Source organism: Pieris rapae, chromosome 5, assembly GCF_905147795.1.
Source record: "Pieris rapae chromosome 5, ilPieRapa1.1, whole genome shotgun sequence".
In the NCBI taxonomy this organism is placed as follows: Eukaryota; Metazoa; Arthropoda; class Insecta; order Lepidoptera; family Pieridae; genus Pieris; species Pieris rapae.
This window is the reverse complement of record NC_059513.1, coordinates 6,238,141-6,251,503: the sequence shown is the minus strand read 5'-3', so window position 1 is coordinate 6,251,503 and position 13,363 is coordinate 6,238,141. Positions and strand designations below refer to the sequence as shown.

At 32.3% G+C, this 13,363-nt stretch overlaps 1 protein-coding gene across 1 annotated transcript in view; it reads left to right on the top strand.

Annotated features, from left to right (window-relative positions):
* Positions 1 to 13,363, top strand: part of LOC111003975 (furin-like protease 2) — a 166,233-nt gene continuing 152,870 nt past the window's right edge. The window contains exon 1 of the mRNA XM_022274767.2: positions 1 to 343. The gene's annotated coding sequence lies outside the window, so the exon portion shown is untranslated. The remainder of the gene's footprint in view (positions 344 to 13,363) is intronic.

Below are 13,363 nucleotides of genomic sequence, written 5' to 3'. Positions count from 1 at the left end.
AATTGTCAGTGTGTCAGCTGTCTTTGTTCTGAGATGTCAGTTTATTCGTCGATGCTGTCAAAGTAGGCGGCTGTTTACGTTTTTGTAGTTATTTTGCGATTGTTTCGATCATTTTACTATAATTTATTGTAAATAGATAACTTTTAGTCCACAAGTTTCTTAGTGGATTTTAATTGTGATACCATATTTATTAAATCATATCAGATGTCAAGGGGTGAAAAAATCTGTGTTTTGTGTTTTATCGTGTGAGTGCCAGATTTTATATTGTTTAGAATTTCATGTGATAAACATACGGTGTATTATTACTTCGTTTATTGGAACCTCTCATCTCTTTATGATACAGGTAAGTCATTATATTAGTTAAAAAAATGTTATCGTAGCCTACACGAGTTTATACTTTTTTTTATTTTTAATTATAAATATTAAAAGGTTTGGTAATTGGTATGTCTAGTAAATGTTTCAATACTTGCGTAATGTTGTATGAAATTTTTAACGCGTCTTGGTAAGCTTGTGCTTGGTACGGAACAGCCTGAGGTCGACGTTGAACACTAGGCGAAAGTTGATGCTCTTGAAAAGGAGGAAATAGTAATGCTCAGAATTACTTAACATCTTGTAACAATGCTTTTAAAGTTATAATAATTAAACAGTATTTTCTACCATGACTCTATGACTGTAACATTGAATAAAACTAACCCTTTTTATTATTAGTTGTCTATTTTAAACTATGTAAGTACAATACATTACTGTGTTCATAAGTATATTTTGTAACTTAAATAGTATCTCTTGGATTTTATTCTATTACCACTAAATATAAAAATTCAAGGTTTACCTTAGTAAGTTTATACCAATAAAATTATATTTTATAATAATGTTTTTAAAATCGTTTAATCGTCGTAATAATGTTTTTATCATTTCAATATGCAGCAATTTATTTGAACATTTCTTGTTTAACAGGTACAATTAAATATTATATAATATACTGGGCAAAAGTGTAATGTTTTAGCACACCCAACATTTACTTTCACTGCATATTAATTCAGTACTAGGTTGTATTGCTTGACCAAAAGTGAAATTGAAAGCTAAATTGTATTGTTGATAGATGTAGACCAGTTAAACATAATATGTGAAAATGTTCTTATCAACATATTTTTGGAATTTCCGATAAGGTTAGTTGGTTAATGCTTTTTTTCCTGTGACCATTATTTAAATTATTTAAATAGGCAGTATAAGGTTTAAATTATTACATCTTTTATTAAATAGATTTAAAACTGTTTACTAATTTTAGGGTATATTCAGAAATAAGACTTAACACTAAGTATATGTACACACACCAATATGTCAAGAATGTATTTTGCACTAATTTATTTTGTGCTGGTTCCTGAATGTTATTGTTAGATCTGTGAAATACTCAGCTATGTTCAAATGTCATACTTATTTGAGTTTGAATTATAATACATTATCAGTTATGTTGGACTAAATAAAATAACTTGAATCTTAGACAGGTTAAGTATAAGTGAAAAATTAGTTTGTCATAAGTTTACCTATAAAACCAGCAATACATACAATTTTAGGAGAATAATAAATTAAAATGCTGCCTTCAAAAATGTTTAGATAGATTTTCTAGCTTGGATTAATTTCAAAATAATTTCTGTATCATCAAACATAAGTAGGAAATTTATTAGATTTATTATTAAGCAACTATAAAATAAAAGTAAAGTTATATTATATATATTTATGTAATGATTTATATGAAATTATATTTTTAAAAAGCAAGCCATTTCTTTAAGGTGTTCAATTTCTGAATCAGTGAACTAAGTTTAGTTCACAAGCCAAGAGCCCGCAAATTGTTGTTTGCAAGTAATTTTCACGTTACCAACAAGTTTCAAGCGTGTTTGGTGAAAATATTTCAACCCCCACATTGTACAAAGCAATACTTTTTGTTGTTATATCGTACCTCTAATAGATGGCGCGAGAATATAAGTAAAGCCTACTATGCAAATAAATATTATTATGTATCATCTCACATAGTACATACATCTAATCTACATTAATATTATACAGGAAAGATTTGTTTGTTTTTTAACATTTCTATAGAAAACGGAAGCTATTGTCATTAGAGCAAAGGGATGTAGTAGAGTTTTATAGCAGACATCAATATCTACTAAAAAGTCGGACATTTATGTTATTAAATATGTAATGTTAAGTATTATTATTAATGTCAAACCGAGCGAAGCCGGGATTGAATTTAAATGTATATTATGGCTTGATACTGCTAAAATATCAAGATCTTTAACATCGGCCATATGTTGGTTATGAATATGAATTATTTATTTATTTTGACGAGCCGGTCTTTCCAATGGTACGGTTTGCGTGTTACTCATATATCAAAATTTTCGCCAAATAGCATATAGATGTCAGGTCGCTATATTAAATTCTATCGTGAATCACATATTTCATCGTGTTAAATGAACTAAAACAGATTAAAGGCAGTAAATGTTTGATTCTGCTAATGACCCAATATGTTAACACGGCTCTTGTAATTACTTCAATAAGAATTACTAGTCTGTTATTGTTGTTACTTCCAATATTGCTACTCGAAGAATCTAACTTCAGTTAGATAATGTTACTACTCGGCTACTGATTAGTCGACATGAACTTGACCAAATTTCATAATTAAGCAACACCTGCTTCGGTTTAGTTTCTGCATGGACCGTTTTATTGACCGTGACCCATGTTGAGTAACGTTTTGACCCATAAAGCCTTTTATATATAAAACCTATTTAACATGTAGATATGTATAGCGTATGTAAACGATTGGTTATTAAAGTACGTGATTAACGTAATGCGGATGTAAGTAGGTACCTTTTACGAAACCTTCCTGTTTTAATGTGAAAGGTAACCTTGCTTGAACCTAATTTTCATACATAATCAAGGTTCTAGTTTTTACAATCTTTGACCTTAGGTTAATATACGTTTCTCTTGTTACCGCTATTTCTTTTGCAAAAGTTATTTAATAGTCACATACCGGGCACCGTTTATCGTCAATAAACATCATTTATTTAAAAAATCTACGTTATTTTAGAATTCGAATAACTATCTTTTTCATTGTTGATTATAGTATGGTTTTATCTTTGTCAAAGTATTAAATGCTCGGTCCCGGTGGTTTATAGAAAACGATTAAATAATTATGTCGTCATATTTAGTTTATTGCTGCGGGCCCGACTGTCCAGGCTATAATCACTGGCAGTTTTCGTTTCGTACAGATTTACGGGCTTTTCTGACGTCACAACTTTGCGAATTGCGCCATTAAAGTTATTTGTGTTGGTTCGTCTGTAACCATTACTAGGTTCGAGTTAATGTAATTATAAAGGGATTTTTTTATTTCTTGAGAAATGTATTATTTAATGTAAAGAGTTGGTCTTTCATTTGGCCTTTTTTATTCATTTGTGTTGTTGCGAAGACAGCTCAGCGAATCTTATAAACACAACAGAGACAAAAAGTACTTTTAAAACAGAAGACAAACGGTTACATACCCATGTGTCTTCTGTTTTAACCGTAGGACATATTATATAAGCTAAAAATTATATAAAATATGTGTATCAATTAACTCGGAACATATTTTTCCTAGTTAATTCCTTTAGGCGAATCAGACATACACCGTTTGAGGGCCATTAAATGGTGATTATTTTATGAGTTCATAACGAACAAAGCATATTGAATGCTTAGTTACCAAATTTTGAATGGAAAATAACAGAGGTATTATGCGATGTTAATTAATTTTAATAATGCGAAGCCGTTGCAATAGAATCAAAACTAAAACTAATTAGTAACCTCGAAACTGACGTCATTACGGAAGAGCCAGTAATCTTTCTGTTAAAAGAGGACGGCGGCACGAATGTTATTTGTTTAGTTCTTAAAATATACTTTAAATGCCACAAAGCCTGTACGGATTTGGTTTCTTATAAATCTTTGTCACAGGAAAAGTCGAACGCAACGTTTCGTCTTGCCTCTTTTCTTTATCATTAACTTGCTCGTGATGTAGGATATTGTAGAATATTTAGGTTAATATTTTGAGTCGAGACTTAGACGAGAGAGTGGTACTTACAACTTACTACACGAGCTCTAAGTGTTGACATCTTTACCAAAGTAATTAATGGGTTGGTTGGTTGTTGGTGGTAATTGAACTAGTTATCATAATAAGCAACACAATCATATTTATAAGTCTTATTTTAGTTTTCCAAAGAAAACTTTTTCTTTCTTTTTTACTACAGTAAATATATCTTGAATTGCAATTCTCTTTTATCATGGTGAATACGTATGTATTCTTGGCACGTAGCATTTAAGTTTAAAGCCTTGTCTATACATACTTTCAAAGCAGACACACTACGTTAATAATTTCCATAGTAAAAAACGAACGATAAAGATATACTCGGAACAATTGTGATGCAAGTTTCTTTTGTGAAAATTTTATTTACCAAATCATATTGGTTTTATTCTTATTACAATTTTACTTTTAAATTGGAATTTTGTTTTTCAAATGCGAAACGAAATATTGAAATAATTTTAATACTTGTTATATTATACCTAGGTGTGTTTTTATCGAATCAAATAGATTTTTGTAAATCAGAATTTAATAAACCTCACCGATTAGTTTTTCAGTCCCTAGTTAGCTGTATATTTTTTAATGTTTAAATTATGTATTATACATTTATTACTATACTGTGAGTGTGTAATGATATACCAAAAAACCTTTATATGTTTCCGCTAGTTCTTATGAAAGCAGTATTTTTTTATACAGAAACAATTTGTTTTCATAGAGCTTAGCCGTTTATCATACTTTTTATTTGTTGTATGAGTCTTAATCCGTCGTCAACGCATTATTGTGAGTGCAACACTAAACGAACAAGTATTTGTTATTTAATATCTTTGAGAATTTTCTTTGAGATAATAAAAAAGAAGAAGACCTTTAATTAAATGGTATTATAGTAATCTTTGAAGGTAACTTCTTCGATATCTAGACAATTTATTACGTATATTATATAACCTGTCAGCACATGAATTACCATTTCATAATTATAAACATGAGAATTATGAACGCAGTTCTATGATAATACCTACTGTATACTTCAATGCAATATCATTATCGTAAAGTGAATAATTGCTATGACCTCAATTATGACATGCAAATGCATCTCATTATGTTGCGAATCTATTGAGAATTATTCATAAAACTTATCAGACACTCGCAGCCGAATGTCTGAAGAAAATTCTTTGTTCATAGAATGTTATTAGACAATTTATTGTATGTTTATATTACAATATATGATATTAGTAGCATTATGCAAAATAAAATTAAGTAAAATCACTAACACCATGGCCAGTATCTAGTTAGTAACATGATCGTATTATAACTTTGTTAACTGCAAACCCGATAGGCCTCATTTTGTTTGCCACTAATTGGTCCATAAACACTTATCTAGAACATTCCATTCCTATTTCATTGCCACTCAGAGCCAAATGGGTACAAAACAATTCAAGAGTTATGGACCCATAACTGCTATCAAATTACTCGACGTCTCTTCGATGCAAACGAGCAATATTCTCTAGCCCATGTTGAAAAAACCCACATAATGTTATATTCCGCAGCCCATTTACGAAGGATGCAATATAGGAATTGCATCGAAATTGGTTCGCCTTTATGATGTTATTGTACGTATATTGTTATTATTTTGAACAAATATAACGGAGATAGCTGCGCGAATGACCTAAGAAACTGGAGCGGAGCGTTGAAACATATCATAAATTCTACAATATAAGGTTTCCCCACAGCTAGTTGCCTTTTCGAGTGAACTTCCTTTCGAGGCCGGGAATATGTTCTTTGTTTTGTTGTGTTTGCGAGTTAGCGACGGCAAATTGTAGGATTACAGAACTCCTAAGTTGCACGGTCAACATTACCGTTGAATCTTCTTAGAAAACGGATTTCGGAGCGCTCTTCTGTTTTTTGATTGGCGTAATGTTTATTTTCTAAATGTGGGGGAAACAAGGCGCTAACAATGTAATTTGAATACCGTTTTGTTGTTGTTGTGAATTAGCGGTTTTGTTGTTTTCGCACAAGCATTACTTTTGAATCGCTGTCAGTAAGGAGTATTACGTTATGTTAAGAACTTGTTTACGTAAAGTTTGTTTTTAAAAAACAATATTTTAGACGTTTGCCGTAGAGTAGTGATTTACGTTTGTTTCCTTTTGGGTATCCGACGGACTTCCTCCTGGTGGCGCCGTGTAAATAAGGTGCCGGCATTTGGTTTGCTGGTTTAAAGGCTGTAAATTGTGCCACAAAAACTAGCCGGTGACTGCCATACGTTAGCGAGGCCACCGATTCTTACATATTTATGAGATCGCATAAGAAATATCTTAGCGTTGGACAAGTTGGAAACCGTTGCAACATTAACTTAATTTTCTTAACATTTGTGTTTTTGCGATATTTCTAATGTTCTAGATTTATATTACGTGGTTTTGCTAACGATATTTAAAAGTTAAGTAAGACGTAAGTAATTTTGTAATTTAATTCTTTCTTCAGAAAGAAAATGTTTCCTCAATATAATGTAATATAATGAGTAAAACCGAGTGTAGTTGAACAAAAAATCGATAGGTATTGTTTACCTTTGTGTGTCTTAAAAGTTGAAGCTAAAATAAAAATAATTATTTCTTTAAAAATGATATGTTGATAATTTAAATAATTTTATTATAGCTTAGCATTATGGCCGAATGAAACACAAGAGTAGTTTTTATTTCTTATTCATTCAGTGGTAACATAAAAAAAACTTACGCTTAAAATATTAAGCATTTAACAGGTAAATATAAAATATTCACGTACCGTACTCGAGTGTATAGTAATTGTAAAGTTATATTATTACTTCCCGATACAGTGGAAATTCTAGCTGGTTGCCGGAAGCAATACCCACCTTTGTTTCCCTCAATTTATACCGCACGGTGGAGGAATGTGGCGGGAATGCCTTGCTGTAATCCTGTTCAACAATTTTGCTGTAAATTGTTTTATTACTCTCAGAATTCAATTTGAAATACGTAAATGTAGCAAGTATGTAATGATCTAATGTATTTTTTTAGTAATGTCTGGTGTTATAAAAGATAAAAGGGGCGGACCCCAGTAGGATTAAATCGGTTTTAGCGCAATGGTTAATGTCCAAATAGGCCTCGTGTCAAGTCCGACATCGTACGTAGCGATGAAACTGTGGCTTGGGCTGTGTTGCGAATTTTGAATTTGCCCAGTGGTTGCACTCGTGATTCTCAATCATAGGGTTATACGATCCAACTCCTGCTATACACTCGATTCCTTTCAAAAAATAATTGCGCTGATAGAAAAAATTACGAAAAATCGATATAATGCCACCTTAGTGGATTATTTTCTATTCATAAAAAGTTTTAATACCAGAAGTGGGAGAGTTAAGAAACCTGTTGGAAGCCCTGCTCATCAATAACTAATTTTTAAGAAACGAAGAATGTTTCAAATAGCCACTTCTCCCTTGTATGTTTACCCTTTTGCGTATCATTTTTGTTTAGTCGATAATCCTCGGAATACTTAAAAAACCACTGAGAAAAAAAATAATAACTAATTTTGATTAAATACACATACAGTAATAAAGTAAGCACGACCGATGTTCTAGTTCTAGATGAAGGAGAAACTTACACACTGCGAACATATATTTTAATAATAAATTAAAATAGTCTATATACCCTACATCAGATTTTGCCTAAATTCTGCGTAACCAGTCATGGATACCACAAATATATGTTTCAATCGGAGTCTATTTGAATGTATTGTTCTATTATTTACTTGTTTGAATTGCAAATGAATAACCCGCATGTCAAAAGCAAGAGCAATGATTTAGTGTTAATGTACGAATGTATCATTAAATATGCATTAGCGGTTAAATTATAGCCGCCCATGAATTTGATCACAGTTACAATAAATGGAAATCGTTTCTTAGGATGTGTCGGTAACAAGAAATAAGTATTATTAAACAGAAATTATTTTAAAATGGTAATTCAAATAAAGCAAATATACCAAGAAGAAGGCATTCGGCCAGTCGAAGGAGTTATATAAAAGGAAAATCGTTTGTGGTTGTTGAGTAATATTACAAAAAGTACGTATTAACTCACCTTGCAACCGGTTCGTCGGTCGTCGATATTCACGTGACTTAAAGAATCGTGAATGTAGCGGCATTTTAATTGCCCATGATAGGTTAGAGTGGGCTTAGTCGTGTATTTACGGTATAATTTCATATACCCATACATTGTTAAATTGGAATTACTAAAATTTAATTATAAATAATTTAATATTTTATTATCTCAATTAAATAGGATATGTATACAGTCATAATTTAATTTAAATACCATTGCTATGTATTATTAACGTATTGGTTTACCCCACGAGAACTTTGTAAAACATGTTTTTTCCGCATGACCGGTATGTTACAGAGATGGTTATATACATACACAGTGGTGTTCAGAAGTAATTATGTTATATGTAGACTAATATTACTTATTACTATTTAATAAAAACTAATGTTGAAAATCAAATCCCTACGACCGTAATCTTATATTCTTTCTAACACTACAAATCCATCTCGACGTTGCACTAATACCGCATTGTCATAGACAAGACAATAAACGGCTAGCAGGACATTTGCTCAGTTCCATTTTAAAAGTTACATAACGTGCACTCGGTGCCTTGTAACGTCTTATCTAGGTATCCAAGGGATAACAAAGAACATATGACAGTCTAGCCTTCAGGTGCTATAGCCTGTCACAAGCAAATGGTGTCAGTAGGAATACTGATGATGTCGTTTAGAATGCAGTGAAGGTTCTGTTTATAGTTTCTGAGGTTCATCTCGGCATACAAATGACAAGAACTTTCTCATTTCACTACATAACTGGTGTTTTTGATGACATACACTTACAACGAATATAAATAAAGGTAAACAATTGTAATGTGTTGTAATGTATTATATATTCAGTGTTACGAAATTGTTTATGCTCGATGAATTCGGTACATTACGAGACGCAATATATTTTTTACAGAACAGGGATAAACGGGTAGGAGGCTCACCAGAACTTAATGCTAGAGGGTTCGTAAGGGCATTATCTGCCTTTTAGGAATTGGTACGCTCTTTTCTTGAAGGACCCTAAGTCTAATTGGTTTGGAAATACTTTAGAGTGGGTTCACAGTGGTAGTGATCTCTACGCCAAGACGAAGAAGAAAGTGACGGCACATCGACGATTCAATTTTATATAAACGATTTAATAATCATACTAAACACTGCTTATATTCTTCTCTGTGTTATTAGAGTGTAATTTGATATGAAATAATTATGATTACTAGTCTTACTCCAAAACCTAGCGTGCGCTAATGTATTTAGGTAATGCAGCCACGCAAGGATACAGTTGAAATCATAGGTTAAATGTCTCAGAAAGTGTTTCAAAGCATTTTGATGTAGGCACTTAGCATTTAGCACTGCGTGAAATGTGCAATACGTGTTCGAGTACGTTTTACGTGACATTTTCGCTACTGTTAATAATTTAATTTGTTATTATTGGACGTGAGTTCAACTGTATAATGAGAGCGCGCAATTATAGTGTTTTTTTTTAACTAACGCATGATTTATAAACTGCGAAAGTAATTTAGTGAATAATTATTGCATTTATAAAGCACTTATCAATATTTCATTATATTTTTAACTTTCGTAAATGTAAGGAATATTTTGATTTCTTTAGTTCAGTTTAGAATATCTTTTAATATACAATTTTCAATTAAACATCTAACTGTAGAGATATGGTTATAAATTGAAAAGACAAAGAATTCAGTTCATTTACACCAACATTGTGTGATGGCAATGGATTTGACAGGAAGTCGGGAGAAATAGAACACAGACATGTTCGAAATAGACTTGTCCGTTTGCAGAAATGCTATTTTGATTTCATTTTTACCTTAACGTGTTTCCTATCGTGAGCTATATATAAATAAAATTGTAGTGGAAATTTAAAGAAAATGTTCTTTTAACCCATTAAGATATCGTTGGAGAGAATTGATTTCGCTGTTTTATTACATGGTTGATCTGATATTGAGAGTACAAATCAAGTAGTTCAAATCTCGAACATTATGTTTTGGAGAGATTGTCTCCTGAATTTATACGTACTTTTGCGTCCGTCCTTCGCTCTCTGTAAAATTCTCACGCTTTTTAAACAATTAAACTAAGATTCGCGTCCGCGTTACTTTCACTGAGAATTTAATGTGGGAATAAAAGTATTAACTTATGAACTGTTCTAAAAGGTTTTGCAACAGAAGGAAGTAATAAAAAAAGAAATGTCGGCTTACACCAAATTCACATTGCTATTCTCGCCAGTTGAAGCAACTCACCAGTTTCAAACCAGACATGATTAAGGCAATTTATATACAAGCACGACGCCTATGAATGCTAGTTTCTAAAGAGCAACAGTATCCTTAATGTCAGCAACATAAACATTGCCACAGACAACGAAATAGGTTACCTAGATGATGTATATGTTTAGAAGTACTTAGCGTCAAAAATTTTGACTGTCAAACTATTTGTTTTTAGTATGAAGTATGACATTTTCACAGCACTCAAATCGAGATTCTGACTTTAAATAAATACGCGTCCTCAGATTAATCAAACCATACACAGACATTATACAGTTAGACATACGGGATACATAGCGACTCAGAATAATAAACATTAAATATAGCAGACAGTTCCAACCAGGACTTTTAACGCAGATCATTTGCCATCCACTAGCTAAAACTAAGCAATTTATAACAATTAGAATTAGCTCAAACATGGGCGAACTGGAGCGTATTGCGGTCGCCGCATTAAATATCTCATTTAGTAAGAGCAGAGGACTGAGGAACTAAGCTAATATCGTCGAGTTAGCGTTATACGATCATTGCGAGCTTTACTCGCTGAATAGCGTTGGATTACTGCTCGTTCTAATACACAGCACTTGAAACTTGTAGTTGCGAATGTACTGCGGCAACTGCCTACAGTGTCTAAACTCAAATGCAGTGAGGCTAATACAATGTCTAATACAGCCTTAGCTTGGTACGTTGGTTTTGCTTTGAGGCTGAATTTCACAACTGCTTGTAGTGAATACGCTAGGCTGATACATTGTAAAATATTATAAGCACTACATTGTAATCCGTTCTAACGTTAATGAGAGTTGTCTTATAGTTCGTAACTTAAGCTTTTATTGTTTTCTACCATAAAGGGAGTTTGTTTCAAACAGCTTTGAATTAATCGGCAAATTAAGTTCCATATCGGCTTCCATATAACGTATGTATCTTAATCAGTTTGCTTAGCTGGTTGATTGATATTTTTTGTAAAATTTGTATCAATTTCAATAAATTACAAAGCTTTTATTTCAATTTATACAAGGAAGTTTAAAAAAATGTATATGTATGTAAAAAAAAGTTTTTTAAAAAGGTTTTGTTGCACAGCTGTCCTCTTGTTTGCTTGCTTTTGTGGCGAAAAGGCGTCCTCCAGCTGTTTCCAGTGCTTCCTATCCCTGGCAAGTCTTTGCCACAGACCGACCGCTTCACCAGTAACTTTTATAAAGTCACCCGCCCACCGCGCACATGGTCTTCCTCTCCTTCGCTTGGTATTGTAGCGAGGTGTTGATTGAGTGACTTTTTTCGACCATTTTCTCTGGCCTCTGAGCAGTTGTCCTGTCCATCTCCATTTAAGCCTTTTGAAATTTCCTCCATTTAAAATTTTGTATCAGGCATTCATTAATTTGGTTAAGAAATACCTCTGTATTTTCCTTTTAAGATAATAGAATTGATTAGACTCACTTTTCATCAAACATGATATGAATGTTGTGTACATGACGTTGCTTTAATTATCTTTCCATTTTCGTCGCTTTATTTACCTTTCATTGTCGTATATTCAGAATTTTGTAATACTCCCCTTTTAATCAAACTCATACGCCCGAATTATACAAAGTTTGACGTGTTACAGACAGCCTAATACATGATATTCGCTTTTTCAGATGGGAGATGTTGATTAAATATTTTTTATAAATTATTCGGCGGCCTTCAGATGTCTGAATTGCCTCTTACCTTTACATTATTATTTGTATAGATGAACTCGGCTTCGAAAACGTCAGACTCCTCAAAGGCTGAAATGGGTGTCCATGGGCTAGGATGAAGCCCTTTTTCGATGTCCCTGTCCCGTAGGCTCGCATTAAAAACATGGCGCGCATATTATTTGATAATTCACATACCTTCGATTCTATTGACAGTTATCGTTACTTTTTTACTCAATTCTCCGTTTTACTTAGCTTTGTTGTTAGATAAACGAAAATGTTGTATTTCTAAAAGTACAACGGTATATTATTATAAAAGTGTACTTAATACGACCGCAATTAATTGTGTGACATTTGCCTGGTTTATTTGGCGATAAAATTGTCGGATGAAGGCACGACGCCTGTTGTGTACCCTTACGGGTTATCATTATGATTTACTTCCTATGGGCGTATGATAAACGTTAATGTATTGTATACATTTGATATGACAACGTTACAATTGACACGGGAAATGTGTGAATTCGTAGTCTCGCTTGATGGAGGGTGAAGTATTATTGTTTGTCCCGTCATGATTCACATTATATTGCTAACAAAACTACGACCTTCGTTCAGTGTATTTTTATTTATTACTCCTACTGCTAAGTTAAATTAAATGTAACAAAAAAATGTTTATAATATAGCCAAAGATGAAATACATAATGCATACAAAAAGTTTAACAAATTTGCATAAAAAAATTCAATTATTAAATATAATTAATTAAGTATACCTAGTTCGGATGTGTTGTGTGATGGTGTAAGTTATGTTTGTATTTGTCTTGTATACACACCGTATATGGGTTGTGCTCATGATGCTGATTGTTTAACGCTAAAGACATATCTATTTATTTATTTATTTATAAGTAATCTAACAGCTTACATACTAACTACTAACTTTATACATATTATAAGACAATACAGAAAGCCAAAACAAAGCCAGACATCATTGATACTTCTTTCATATTCAGTTCTTCTTCAATCAATGCATCTTAAATTGAATGCAGAGATTATAAATTATAATTTATTATTGCAGGTACGTAATGCGTGCACATTGTCTATGTAAACACGACCGTGTGATGTTGACACTAGATGAGAATCGACGCGTGAGAAGAGACGGAAACAATTGCAACTCATTGTGGTACGGTAGGTGATGACATTGTTTTATTTTCGTCACGTACCACTTAATTAAGGTAATCCATGGACCGCGCGT